This window comes from Neoarius graeffei, chromosome 4, assembly GCF_027579695.1.
Source record: "Neoarius graeffei isolate fNeoGra1 chromosome 4, fNeoGra1.pri, whole genome shotgun sequence".
NCBI lineage: Eukaryota > Metazoa > Chordata > Actinopteri > Siluriformes > Ariidae > Neoarius > Neoarius graeffei.
Window position 1 is genome coordinate 71,436,055 of NC_083572.1, and position 12,653 is coordinate 71,448,707.

Genomic DNA, 12,653 nt, shown 5'->3' on the forward strand with positions numbered 1-12,653 from the left:
AACTTCCGTGAGTTGGGTCAGGGAGAGGTGGTCTCCACAGGGGACCGGAGTGGTACGGTAAGCGATGTCAATGTTCCCTTTTGAACCTCTGGCCCCAGCTCCGCCTTCTCTGGAACCAACGACACCAACGCCACAGGGACCTCCTCGTTCTAAAGTGTTAGCAGATTGAGGTGGTAAATCTGTAGCGCCCCACCCCTGTCCGTTCGCCTCACTTAATAGTCAACGTCCCTGACTCGCCGTGTGACCTCAAAGGGTCCTTGCCACTTGGCGATCAATTTGGAGCTCGACGTGGGCAACAGCACGAGTACTTTATCTCCCGGTGTGAACTCCCTAAGGCACGTGCCCCTGTCGTTCAGGCGGATTTGCTGTTCTTGGGCCTGCCGCAAATTCTTCTGGGTTAGGTGTGTGTGTGGAGTTTTGTGCACAGGTCGACAACGTATTGAATTTCGTTTTTGCTCATTGAAGGTCCCTCCTCCCAATTTTCCCGCAGTACATCTAGGATGCCACACGGCTTACGCCCATATAATAATTCGAACGGGGAGAACCCCGTGGAGGCTTGTGGGACCTCTCGCACTGTGAATAACAGGGGCTCAAGCCATTTATCCCAGTTGCATGCATCCTCGCGTACAAACTTTTTAATTATGTTTTTGAGGGTGCGATTAAACCGTTCGACTAAGCCATCTGTTTGTGGGTGATAAACGCTGGTGTGGATAGGCTTAATTCCCAGTAACCCATACAGTTTGTGCAGTGTGCATGACATACTGTAAACATAGTGCCTTGATCAGTCAGAATCTCTTTGGGGATTCCAACTCAGGAGATGACGTGGAAGAGTGCTTCCGCAATACTAAGTGCTGGGATATTGCGAAGAGGCACTGCTTCTGGATATCGCGTTGCACAGTCCACCAGAACTAAAATAAAGCGATACCCTCGTGTTGACCGATCTAATGGCCCGACGAGATCCATCCCAATTCTTTCGAACAGGGTCTCGATTAATGGCAGAGGTGCAAAGGCACTTTTGGAATGGCCGCTGGATTTACTAACTGGCATTCGCAGCACGCCATACACCACCTACGGACATCGCCGCGAATCCCTGGCCAATAGAACCGGGCCATATTCAGGCTAGTGTCTTATCCTGCCCCAAGTGTCCAGCCATGGAATTAAAGTGAGCCACCTGGAATATAAATTCCCGGCAGCTCTTTGGGATCAAAAGCTGTGTCATCAGCTCCTTAGTCTGAGTGTCCTGTGTCACTTGGTATAATCTATTCTTCATAATGGAAAAATAGGGGAAGGACGGGGTGGCGTTTGGCTGGAGCGTTTGACCATCGATTACTCTCACTTGGTCAAACGCGTGCCGCAGAGTTTCGTCTCGCAACTGGTCTAACGGGAAATCCACAAGGGATTCCCCGAGAGAGGGAGGAGGAGCCTGCTGCTCCTCACTCTGACGCGGTGATGACGTAGACGGCTCTGTGACAGCTGCTCCCGCCAATACCACACCGGGACCTCCCCCTGCTGAACTATGGCAGGCCCCACTCTTCACTAAATGAGTCATTAATTCCCGAAATCCTGGCCAATCAGTCCCCAAAATTATCGAGTGGGTAAGGTGAGGATTAACCGCCGCCTTTACTCTAAATTTCTCCCCTCGAAATAGAATGTGGACCGACACTAAAGGGTAGTTGTGAACATCCCCGTGCACACACAACACCTTCACCAATTGTGCTCTCCCCAATGCCTCGTCTTGCACCAGGTTTTGGTGGATTGAGGTCTGATTACAGCCGGAGTCCACCAAAGCCTGATACATATCCCCTTGGATACTCACCGGTATGCAATACGCTCCGGCCCGATCGAGGGCAGTCCCTGGCGCACCGGGGATCCGGACCACCGCGCCCACCACCATTGCTGAGCACTGATGCTGGAGGTGCCCCGGCTCCCTGCAGCGCCAGCAAACCGGCCCGGGCTTTCTCTCTACACAGGTGTTCCGGAGCTCACTCACCTGAGGGGTGGAGAGACAGACACGGACGTGGGAAACGGTAGGGCACCGCAGGTGCGGCAGGCTGGCTGGGGTGGAGCCGGCCCCCGCCGCCATGGTGGGGGAACGGGGAGAGGAACAGAAGGGGAGGGGGAGAGAGAGAGAGGAGAGGGGAGAAGAGATGTGCTGTCCTGCCGTCGGAACAGCCGCCAAATGGTCCTCCGCCAGCTCGATGGCTTGATCCACCGACGCCGGGCGATGGCACTGGACCCACTCTGCTGTTCCATCGGGAAGTCAGGCAATGAATTGTTCCAGCGCCATCAGATCGACGATTCCCTCGGCATTGCGGTTGTCGGCCCTCAGCCACCGCCAGCAGGCATCCCGGAGTTGCTGGCCAAACGCGAACAGCTGGCCGACCTCCTCCAGGTGCAGAGCGCGGAAGCGCTGCCATCGTTGCTCCGGGGTGCGCCCCACACGCTGGAGGACAGCCCGACGGAGGTCAGCGTAGACCAGCCGGCTGTCGGCGGGGAGCTGTAGCGCGGCCAGCTTCGCCTCGCCCGTTGTTCCACCAGCCAGCCCCAGGCCTCTGCTGCCTGCTCAAAGAGCGCGAAGAAGGCCTCGGGGTCGTCGTGCGGGCCCATCTTCATTAGGGCGAGGTAGGGAGGGCCCATGGAGGTGGTGGACCCCGCCAACACGAGTAGGTGCTGGAACGCCTGGCGATCTTCCTGCTTCGCCAGCAGCAGGGCCTCGAACCTTTGCTCCTGCTCCTTCTGGAGGGCGACCAGCACCTGGTGCTGGGTCTGTTGGGCCGTGGCGAGGGCATGGATCAGGTCCTTGAAGGGGGAGGACTCCATGGGGCTGTTCTCCTCTGCTCCGATCCCGGGTTTCAGCACCACTGTAGAGATCAGAGCGGGTGGGTGGAGCACAGAAGTACGGCAGGCCAGAACTGAGTTCAAAAAAACAATTTTTATTTATAGCTTTTCAGCTTTTCACACTCTCCCAGCCACACACACACAAGTCTTCTGGTTGGGGAGAGAGCTCCCTTCCTCTGCTCTCTCTCTCTCTCTGCTAGGGTGCGGTCATTGGGGAAGACACACAAACACAGGTTAACTAACATCAGGTGCAGTGATTCTGCCACTTACCTTCCCTGACTCCGCCCTCCGTTCACAGACCGACACTTGACCACACCCCCACTGCCACAGTGGTAAAGATAACCCATGGTTCAATGATGCTATTGCAGCTGTTATCAGGGAAAGAGACACTGCTTGGGTCAAAGCTAAAGTTAGTAATGAGGCTAAACACTGGGCAGATTACAGAGCACTAAGACACAAGTGCACTAGACTGATAAAAAATACAAAAAGTGAGTACTATTTTCACTTAATAGATAAAAATTAAAATGATCCTAAAAAATTTTGGAAGTTGATTAAATTGACGGTTGGAAACATGGCGCCTCCCACTCTTCCTGAGTTTTTAACAATAAGTCAAAATAATATAAAGGGTAAACAAAACATAGTAGATGCTTTTAATAAACACTTCATTGATGCAGGCATACATACTCAGTCTAGTCTTACTAGAACTTATGGGGATAATGCACTCACCAACTCCAATAGTCCTGCGACCTTTAATTTCTCATTTGTCTCCTCTGCTCAGGTCCGCAAGGCTTTGTTAAATCTGGATTGTAAAGAGTCTGCTGGGCCAGACCAGATTGAGCCTTACTTCTTATAGACAGCCGCAGACTTGATTGCTGGGCACATTGCCTCTATTTTTAATCAGTGGGGTAATCCCTAGCTCCTGGAAGTCAGCATTTGTCCTCCCACTATTAAAAGGAGGCAATCCTTCCTGTTTGGACAATTACTGACCTATTTCCAGGTTGTCTGTTACAGCCAAATTATTTGAATCCATTATAAATGAACAACTAAACTTTTTGTCTGAAAATAATATTTTATGCCCTAATCAGTCTGGTTTTAGACAGGGCCATAGTACTATAACTGCAGTAACTTCTGTCACAAATGATATAATTACTGCTTTGGACAACAAAAAATCATGTGCTGCATTATTTATAGATTTAACAAAAGCATTTGACACTGTTGACCATGGTTGTCTTCTACAAAGATTACAGGCTATAGGCTTCAGTAGCACTGTTTTGGACTGGTTCTCCAATTATTTAATTGGGAGAACTCAGTGTGTAGCCATAGAAGATTTTCGCTCTACCTTACTTACAGTAATATATAGATTTAGGCACTGCCTAAAAGCGGAGCTCCCATCTGTTTCTGGGTTGTAGAATTTTCTTATATCATAGCCAGTATCTTTTGTTTTATTTCTTTACTGGCTAGCACTGGCCACTAGGCGGTGTGTATGACTGGTAATTACTAACACTGACCACTAGGTGGTGTGTCTCATCTCATTATCTCTCGCCGCTTTATCCTGTTCTACAGGGTCTCAGGCAAGCTGGAGCCTATCCCAGCCGACTGCGGGCGAAAGGCGGGGTACACCCTGGACAAGTTGCCAGGTCATCACAGGGCTGACACATAGACACAGGCAACCATTCACACTCACATTCACACCGAAAGGCCCTTGTCAGCCACCACTACACCACCGTGCCTAGGCGGTGTATATGACTGGTAATTACTAACACTGGGCGGTGTGTATGACTGTCTAATTACAAACACTGACCACTAGGCGGTGTGTATGAGTGGTGGTACACGTACAAACCACAAAAAATCGACTCCATGGGTTTACCATTTTTTCTCAGGTATGGTGCTCCGCTCGCGCGGGCCTTTGGTGTGCCTCAAGGTTCAATCTTAGGACCTGTTTTATTTTCTATTTACATAAATAATATGAGGGCGGCACGGTGGTGTAGTGGTTAGCGCTGTCGCCTCACAGCAAGAAGGTCCGGGTTCGAGCCCCGTGGCCGACGAGGGCCTTTCTGTGCGGAGTTTGCATGTTCTCCCCATGTCCGCGTGGGTTTCCTCCGGGTGCTCCGGTTTCCCCCACAGTCCAAAGACATGCAGGTTAGGTTAACTGGTGACTCTAAATTGACCGTAGGTGTGAATGTGAGAGTGAATGGCTGTCTGTGTCTATGTGTCAGCCCTGTGATGACCTGGCGACTTGTCCAGGGTGTACCCCGCCTTTCGCCCGTAGTCAGCTGGGATAGGCTCCAGCTTGCCTGCGACCCTGTAGAACAGGATAAAGCAGCTAGAGATAATGAGATGAGATAAATAATATGTGCATGGGTTTAGACCCAGCAAAAATTCACCTTTACACTGATGACACAATCCTTTATACCACTGCATCATCACTGCAAGTAGCAATGGATTCCTTACAGTGTGCATTTAGCTCATTACAGTTGACCCTTGTCAAATTAAAACTGGTGTTAAATGCCAAAAAAACTAAATTTATGATTTTTACTCTCTCACGCTCTTCTACTGAGTATACTGTTTTAACACTAGATGGCACTCAACTAGAGAGGGTACCCTCTTACAAATATCTTGGAATCTGGCTTGATGACAAGTTATCATTTGGAGTCCATATAGAAAGTATATTGAAAAAGCTTCGTCCTAAATTAGGTTTTTACTACTGTTTGAAAAAATGCTTTTCTTTCACTGCCAGAAAATGATTAGTACTGAGTACTTTCCTTTCAGTATTAGATTATGGTGATATACATGCTTGCATCTTCATCCTATCTGAAAAAGCTGGACATTGTTTATCATTCTGCTTTGAGGTTTGTAACTAGTGCTGCAGCAAGAACACATCACTGTAATCTATATGACATGGTGCAATGAACATCACTACAGCTTAGAAGGAAATCTCACAGCCTAGTATTTATTGCAAAGGCTTTAATGGGTAAACTACCTCAGTACATATGCAATCTACTGACACTCTGCACTAACACTTACAGTACACGTTCATCAGTAAAACTCCTCCTTCAGTCTCCACCGACACGGACAGAACTGGGCAAATCTGCCTTTAGTTCATATACAGCACATGAGTGGAATACATTACAACAGGGGTTTTCAAAGTGTGGGAGAGTCAGCCCCCCCTCAGAGAGCAAATAAACAACAGCGCCCCCCCTTACAATTTTTGTTGTTGCTATACTTAATGTTCCATTCGTATTTTTAAAAAAATGGTTGTTGTACACATTATTTTTTTCTTTTTCACATTTTAAACATCTGTGCTTTTTAAAACATCTTGTTTTACACACTTTAAACATCCCATAGCATCGTTAGCTAGCATCTCTTGGCAGACAACACACTGTGGCAGTGGAGCATCTTCAGATCCAGTCCATGAAAATCCAAACTTTAAATAATCGTGGTCATACTTCCTTCTTTTTCCAGTCCCCCAGGATTCCGCGGGCCTTTTTTGTGATTGTTGTGGGCTAAAATGTCTGATGTTGCGGGAGGGTTTTCAAAAAAAATTGCGATGAAAGTTGCGGTGTTTTTTAGGTTTTTGTTGCGATTACATTGCGGGAGGAAGTGAAAGTTGTGAGAAATTGTTGCAATTTTCTCTTTTTGTGATTAAAATTGAGTGATATGTTAAATATTAAGTTATTACTGAAAAACTATTGATTAAAAAAACAAAGAGAAATGGTCCTATAAACAACTTTACCAATATAAAAGATTACCAGGACTACGAAAATGCAGAAAAATAGGCTTTACTTATCCAAATGCACCTGTTGGTTCAAAAGTTAAAGTGCATAGAACCTCACAGCACAACATGAAGTTACCTTAAAATATAATATAAATGCCTCAGCTGTGTGCAGGCAGTCTCTCCTGAAGACTAAATTAAACAATAATTATAAACTAATAAAATAAATGGCTCAGGCTTCATAGAAGAAAAAATCAATTTGAACAGAATCTCACAGTATGATGCTGAAGCTACCTAAACAATGGAAAATAAAATACCATTTTGGCAAAAATGTTGGCATCCATTAACTTCTTGTATTAAGTAAAAAAAAATAAAGTGCACACAGTCCTTCACTGTAAACATAACACACTTTCAGTGTTGCCAGTAGTGGTGTGTCGTTCACGAACGAACCGTTCTTTTTGAACGAGTCTTCGAAGTGAACGACTAGAACTAGTTCGCACTGCCTCTCGTTCTCAGTCGTTCGCGAATCAGCAGTCTCTGCTCGCTGGCAGCAGGGCGGTCGCTGAATCTCGGTCGTTGGCGAATCAGCAGGATCTGTTCAGTAGCAGAAGGGCGTCCAACTTGCATTTTGATCTGTGCAGAGCAGCGCCACTTTACTTCTTTAAGGGCTATCTGAGCCCTATTATCAGAGCGTTGACACATGCCAGGTCTTTAGTTTACAATTTAGAGCTCTCACTCAGCAATACATTTCAGTTCACAGCGAACGAGCTCAGCAGTTCACGAACGAACGAACAGCCAGCAGCCAGCCTGCCTGCTGTCATACTGGGCTGGGCGCATAGCAATTGTTTATGTAGTCTTTTTCAGATAATGCTAGGATAATGTTTTTCTTCCATCTTTTTCTCAAGCACATTGTAATGTATGAAAATCTATTGTGGATGGCACCTCTGCCGCCTCTCGTTCACTCAAGATGAACTAAACTTCGGACGACAGCCATTGTTGTGCCGCTTTGGTGTGACGTCATCAAAATGAACGAGTGAACGAACTGAACGAACGAATTTCTTTGCTGAACTGACCGACATGAACGAACTGGCGGAAATGAATCGCCATGTCCCACCAATAGTTGCCAGATACTGCTGACGTTTTCCAGTCCAAAATATGTTCAAAACCCGCCAAAATGCACTTGAAATCGTCCAATCTGGCAACATGACGCGCATGCTGCTTCTCTTGAACACACGGAAGTAAGGCGGAAGGTAGTTTGTCGACGTCACCTCAAGACGACGCCAACGATTGGTCAAATTTGCGGGAAAGTTGCGGTGATTGGATATAATTGCAACACCGCCCTGAATTCGCGGGGATTGGTTGAATTTGCGCTGAAGTTGCAAATCGCGAAATCCTGGAGGCTCTGTTTATTTGCTTGGCCCAGACTTTGTCTCCTCACTCACTGTAGCTTTAGGTACTAAAAACCGATCCATTTTGTCTCTCACGTTGCGCCCCCCCGAAGAACTCTGGCGCCCCCCAGGGGGGGCGCGCCCCACACTTTGAAAAGCCCTGCATTACAAGATACTTTTTACATTTATCAGTTAATTTGTTTACAAACATTAGAATTACTTCCTCATTTACGTAAGCACCGACATCGATATATTTATATAGACATATTTAGTACAAAATATATTTTATGTAAAATAAATTTGAAATAAAAACTGTTTTGTTAACTTAATATCACATACCAGTTATTTCATCTCATCTCATCTCATTATCTGTAGCCGCTTTATCCTGTTCTACAGGGTCGCAGGCAAGCTGGAGCCTATCCCAGCTGACTACGGGTGAAAAGCGGATGTGATGCGATTTAATGTTTATCAGTTATCATACGCATATTGGTGACGTCATTACGTGAAGCTAAGAATTCTGGGAATTTAGTCAGTTGTTCAGGAAAATGCTAGGTTAGAAGCATGTGTTATTTACATCGTGTGTGCTTGAGTTATTAATAAAAGACCTCAACGAGATTCAGCCTGGCATTTTCATGACAGCGGGGTACACCCTGGACAAGTCGCCAGGTCATCACAGGGCTTACCGGTTATTTTATTTATTTATTTTTTAAATAAATCATTTGGGTGTCAATAATTGTGGAATGGTTAGGGTTGTCGATAACTGTGGACAAAGGTGTCGATAATTGTGGAACGGTGTCATGTGATCTGGTACGCAAAGTAATCGGGAATCAATTAATTTTTTTTCCAGTGGTAGTTTGTGTAAATATTCATGCACAATTTATGTATTCAAAGTCTTTTCTACTTTTGCAATGGACAAAAGATTGTTAAGGTGTCGATAATTGTAGCTGCCACTTTAGTATGAATATGCAGTTGATGGAACAGAATGAGTTTATTTTACCAACATAGTTTATTCAACAGCAAGCAGTTTGAACACCTAAAACTGCTCTTAACCTACAAGTTAACTGAGGGGTAATGATATTGAAATATAATAGCAAAGACCCCAAAACGATAACAAAAATAATGTTAGGCTATTATCAGTACCAAGTTTATGGAACACACAGAAATATGAACCTAGCAACCAGTTGTTTTTCCACAGAAGAAAAAAAAAGTCTAACAAGCTAATTAATATGTTGCATTATAATATGTCAAACTATCAAGGCTATTTAGGAACGTTTAATCAAACGTGAGCTTTCCTAAGATGAGGCTAGGCTATGTTTTTAACTGACGAGCAAGCTAATGTTAGGTTACAACCGTCTGTATATTGTCTGTGGTTACAACAGAACATTGTAAGCATATAGGAAAGTTCAAGTTTGATTAAACACCTTTATAATACATAGGGCCAAATTACTCAATTCTGATTGGTCAATCAAGGAGGGCTTTTTTCCTCAACACGGGGCCGTATTTCTGAAATGCTATTGGCTAGTTCGTTGCTTGGTTACGGTTACAAAAACTAGCAAATTTTGTCAACAAAATGGCTTTTGTAAAGAAGTTCCAATAAAATTTTGTAAACCACTTTCAAAATCCTCGTGTCGTGTCATGATGAAAGACGCTTTAGAAACTGATTCAAACATGCAAGATAGTCTTGCGCCCTGATTGGTTCAGAAAACGTGAATGACAAATGTTGTGAACTTGAATGGCTTCCGAAGTATGAATTTTGCCCTATATATTATAAACAAGTAATCGTATGGTTCCTCGTAAAATTAAGGATCAATTTCACTCGTGATTTCAAAGTTTTGAAATTGCCCGAAATTGTGTGTGTGTGTTATGCAAGGTAAAATGCAAGTCACACACACGCCACACTCACTGAACACACACTGATCATTATATATTATGATATATATATTTTACACACACACACACACACACACACACACACACACGTATATTGGGAAGGAACCGATTATGTAACGTGTAGCATTGTAGAAGGGAAGAAGATGGCTGTCACCATACCGCCTGAGGGAGTTGGACCCTTATAGGCAGATGATAGAAGCTGAGGAGCAGCACGAAGCGATATTGTTCTTCAGCTGAAAGACAGATGCAGAATGCAGCTAGTTTTATAACCACTCCTGGCTTGCGTCACATGCAAGTCATGAATGATTGTCATGTGCGTCACACATGCTTCACAAGTGCAGCCCGTACTCCTAGCGCAGGAAACTGGTAAAATGCAAGTCACACACACGCCACACTCACTGAACACGCACTGATCATGTGCGTCAGACATGCTCTTTCCACGGGCTAACAGCACAATTTTTCCCACGCCTCGAGGATGTCAGGCATGCAACCTGTACTTGACAAGTACTTTGCCCGTACTCCTACCCGAAACTTTCCCCCAGGTTCACCGCGACCCTGCGGCACGGCTGCAAGCTACCAAACCCTGCGACCTGTGCGTGTCCAAAACACAGCGGGTTGTAAGTGTGGCATAAACCATGGTGGATAGACAGTGAGTTGACTGCGGTGAGATTGGTCAAAGATGTCACTGCCTGTGCAACAGGTGTTTCAAAGTGTCCTCAATCTTATGCCACACTCACAACCCGCCGTAAGTGTTTTGGACACGCACAGGTTGCAGGGTTTGGTAGCTCGCAGTCGTGCCGCAGGGTCATGATGAAACCGGGTGAAAGTATGGGGGAGGAGTATAGGCAAAGTACTTGTCAAGTGCAGGTTGCATGCCTGACATCCTCGAGGCATGGGAAAAATCGCGCCATTAGCCTGTGGCAAGCGCATGTCTGACGTATGTGATCAATGTATGTTCAGTGAGTGTGGCATGCGTGTGACTTGCATTTTATCAGTTTCCTGCGCTAGGAGTACGGGCCGCATTTGTGAAGCATGTGTGACACACGTGACAAATCACTCATGACTTGCGTGTGACGCAAGCAAGGAGTGGGTATAAAACCAGCATGTCTGCAGCATTCTGCATCTGTTTTTCGGCTGAAGAACAATATCACTTTGTGCTGCTTCTCAGCTTCTATCATCTGCCTATAAGGGTCCAACTCTCTCAGTTGTTGCGGCGGTATGGCAACAGCCATCTTCTTCCCTTCTACAATGCCACATGTTAAGCCTCACTCACAACCTGCCATATGTGCTGCTACAGGCAGTCTATGGTAAAAAATTTGGCAAAACTGTGCTTGAGACTTGTGTGACACTTGCGTGTGTTCAGACTGCCCGTGGAGCCTTTCGGTCCTGCACATGCAAATTCTAGGGGTCTTGTGACAAATCAAGAACGCATAAACTATGTACGGGACCCATACTCCTTTTGTACACCTGAACCAAGTCAGCAGCACGGCTAGTAGGGGCTTTTTGCGATGACAGTAAGATGCATGAGTGATGCACGGTCATTGTATGAGTGATGTGCCTCAGAAGTACTACACAAGTATTCCACACTTGCTATTTGTGCGGCCCACAAGACAGAAGTACATCTCACTTTCTACCCCCATGTGTGGCGTGCATGCAGCGCATGTGACCTCCACGCAGCGCACATGACCTGCACGCGACACGAGGGGCAAGACTCTGGGTATAGACCAGTTCACAGATACGGCAAAGCGCAAGGAGTTGTGGGAAAGGTTAAAGGTTAAGGCCTCATAAACGAGCGGAAGTAGAGCATGTCAACAATGGCAGAGGCTACAGGCTCGCTGTGGGGACACTGTTGTGTTGTCGATTGCCACAGTGGACGTCGACTGCTTGAACAGTGGATGCGAGAAGACTGTAGTGTACATTTAAGTGAGTGTATACAGAAAAAATGATGTGAATCCAAGCACACAGTTTAACGCAAAAGTTCGTTTATATCCCGACCTTGTCAGCTGTCAGATTTATGTTAATGGACCCGGTAAGCTGGTAAATAATATTTATTTATTTTTTTCTTTACCAAATTCTAACAGAAAACGAGAGCGCCCGAAAGGGAAAACCGAGCCGAGCCGCCTCACGGCTGTAATGCAAATTGCTTTCCTCCTCCGTATACAAGTGCGCTTCCATGGCAGGGAAAAAGAAACTACATTTTGGCGCCTATGTAGTCACCTATTTAAACAAATAGGAGTCATTCAGGATTCAGCCATGTTTTTGCTCCGTGTTTTTACTCGACCAAAGTTATACAGTATTATGAGCTTTAAGTTGCATAAATAAAACCATTTGGTGAAACTTTGAAGAAGAGATTGTACTGGTTTAAAGTTTTTACATAACGTTTTCATGTCGACTCCAATTAATACACTAGTAGAATCGATGACTAGTTTAGTAGGCCAAAACTTTTTTCAATTTTTGACTGTACCAGCCTGAAAAAACTTGCGACAGTCAAATGAAAAAAAAGCAAGCTGGTCATGTTGTACTGGACTAATCTATGACTGATGAGTATAGTAAGTGATACTAGTACTGATACAATAAAACAGACGACTGTAATCTGGTAGGCAGCACGATTTATATTATTTCTCCGTGTCAGATGTTGACCTGTCAAAAACTGCAGTGGGCGTGGCAGTATCATCGGGTACATACCTCGATTTTTCTTCGTCTTCCTTGGATTTTCAAAATATCTGTGGCATATGCAAGCGCCCTTAACTCTTCTACCCCCATGGTAGTTGGCAATCCCCATTCTCTCATATCCATAAGGCGTATTTACTAAGGTTTGGCTTGTT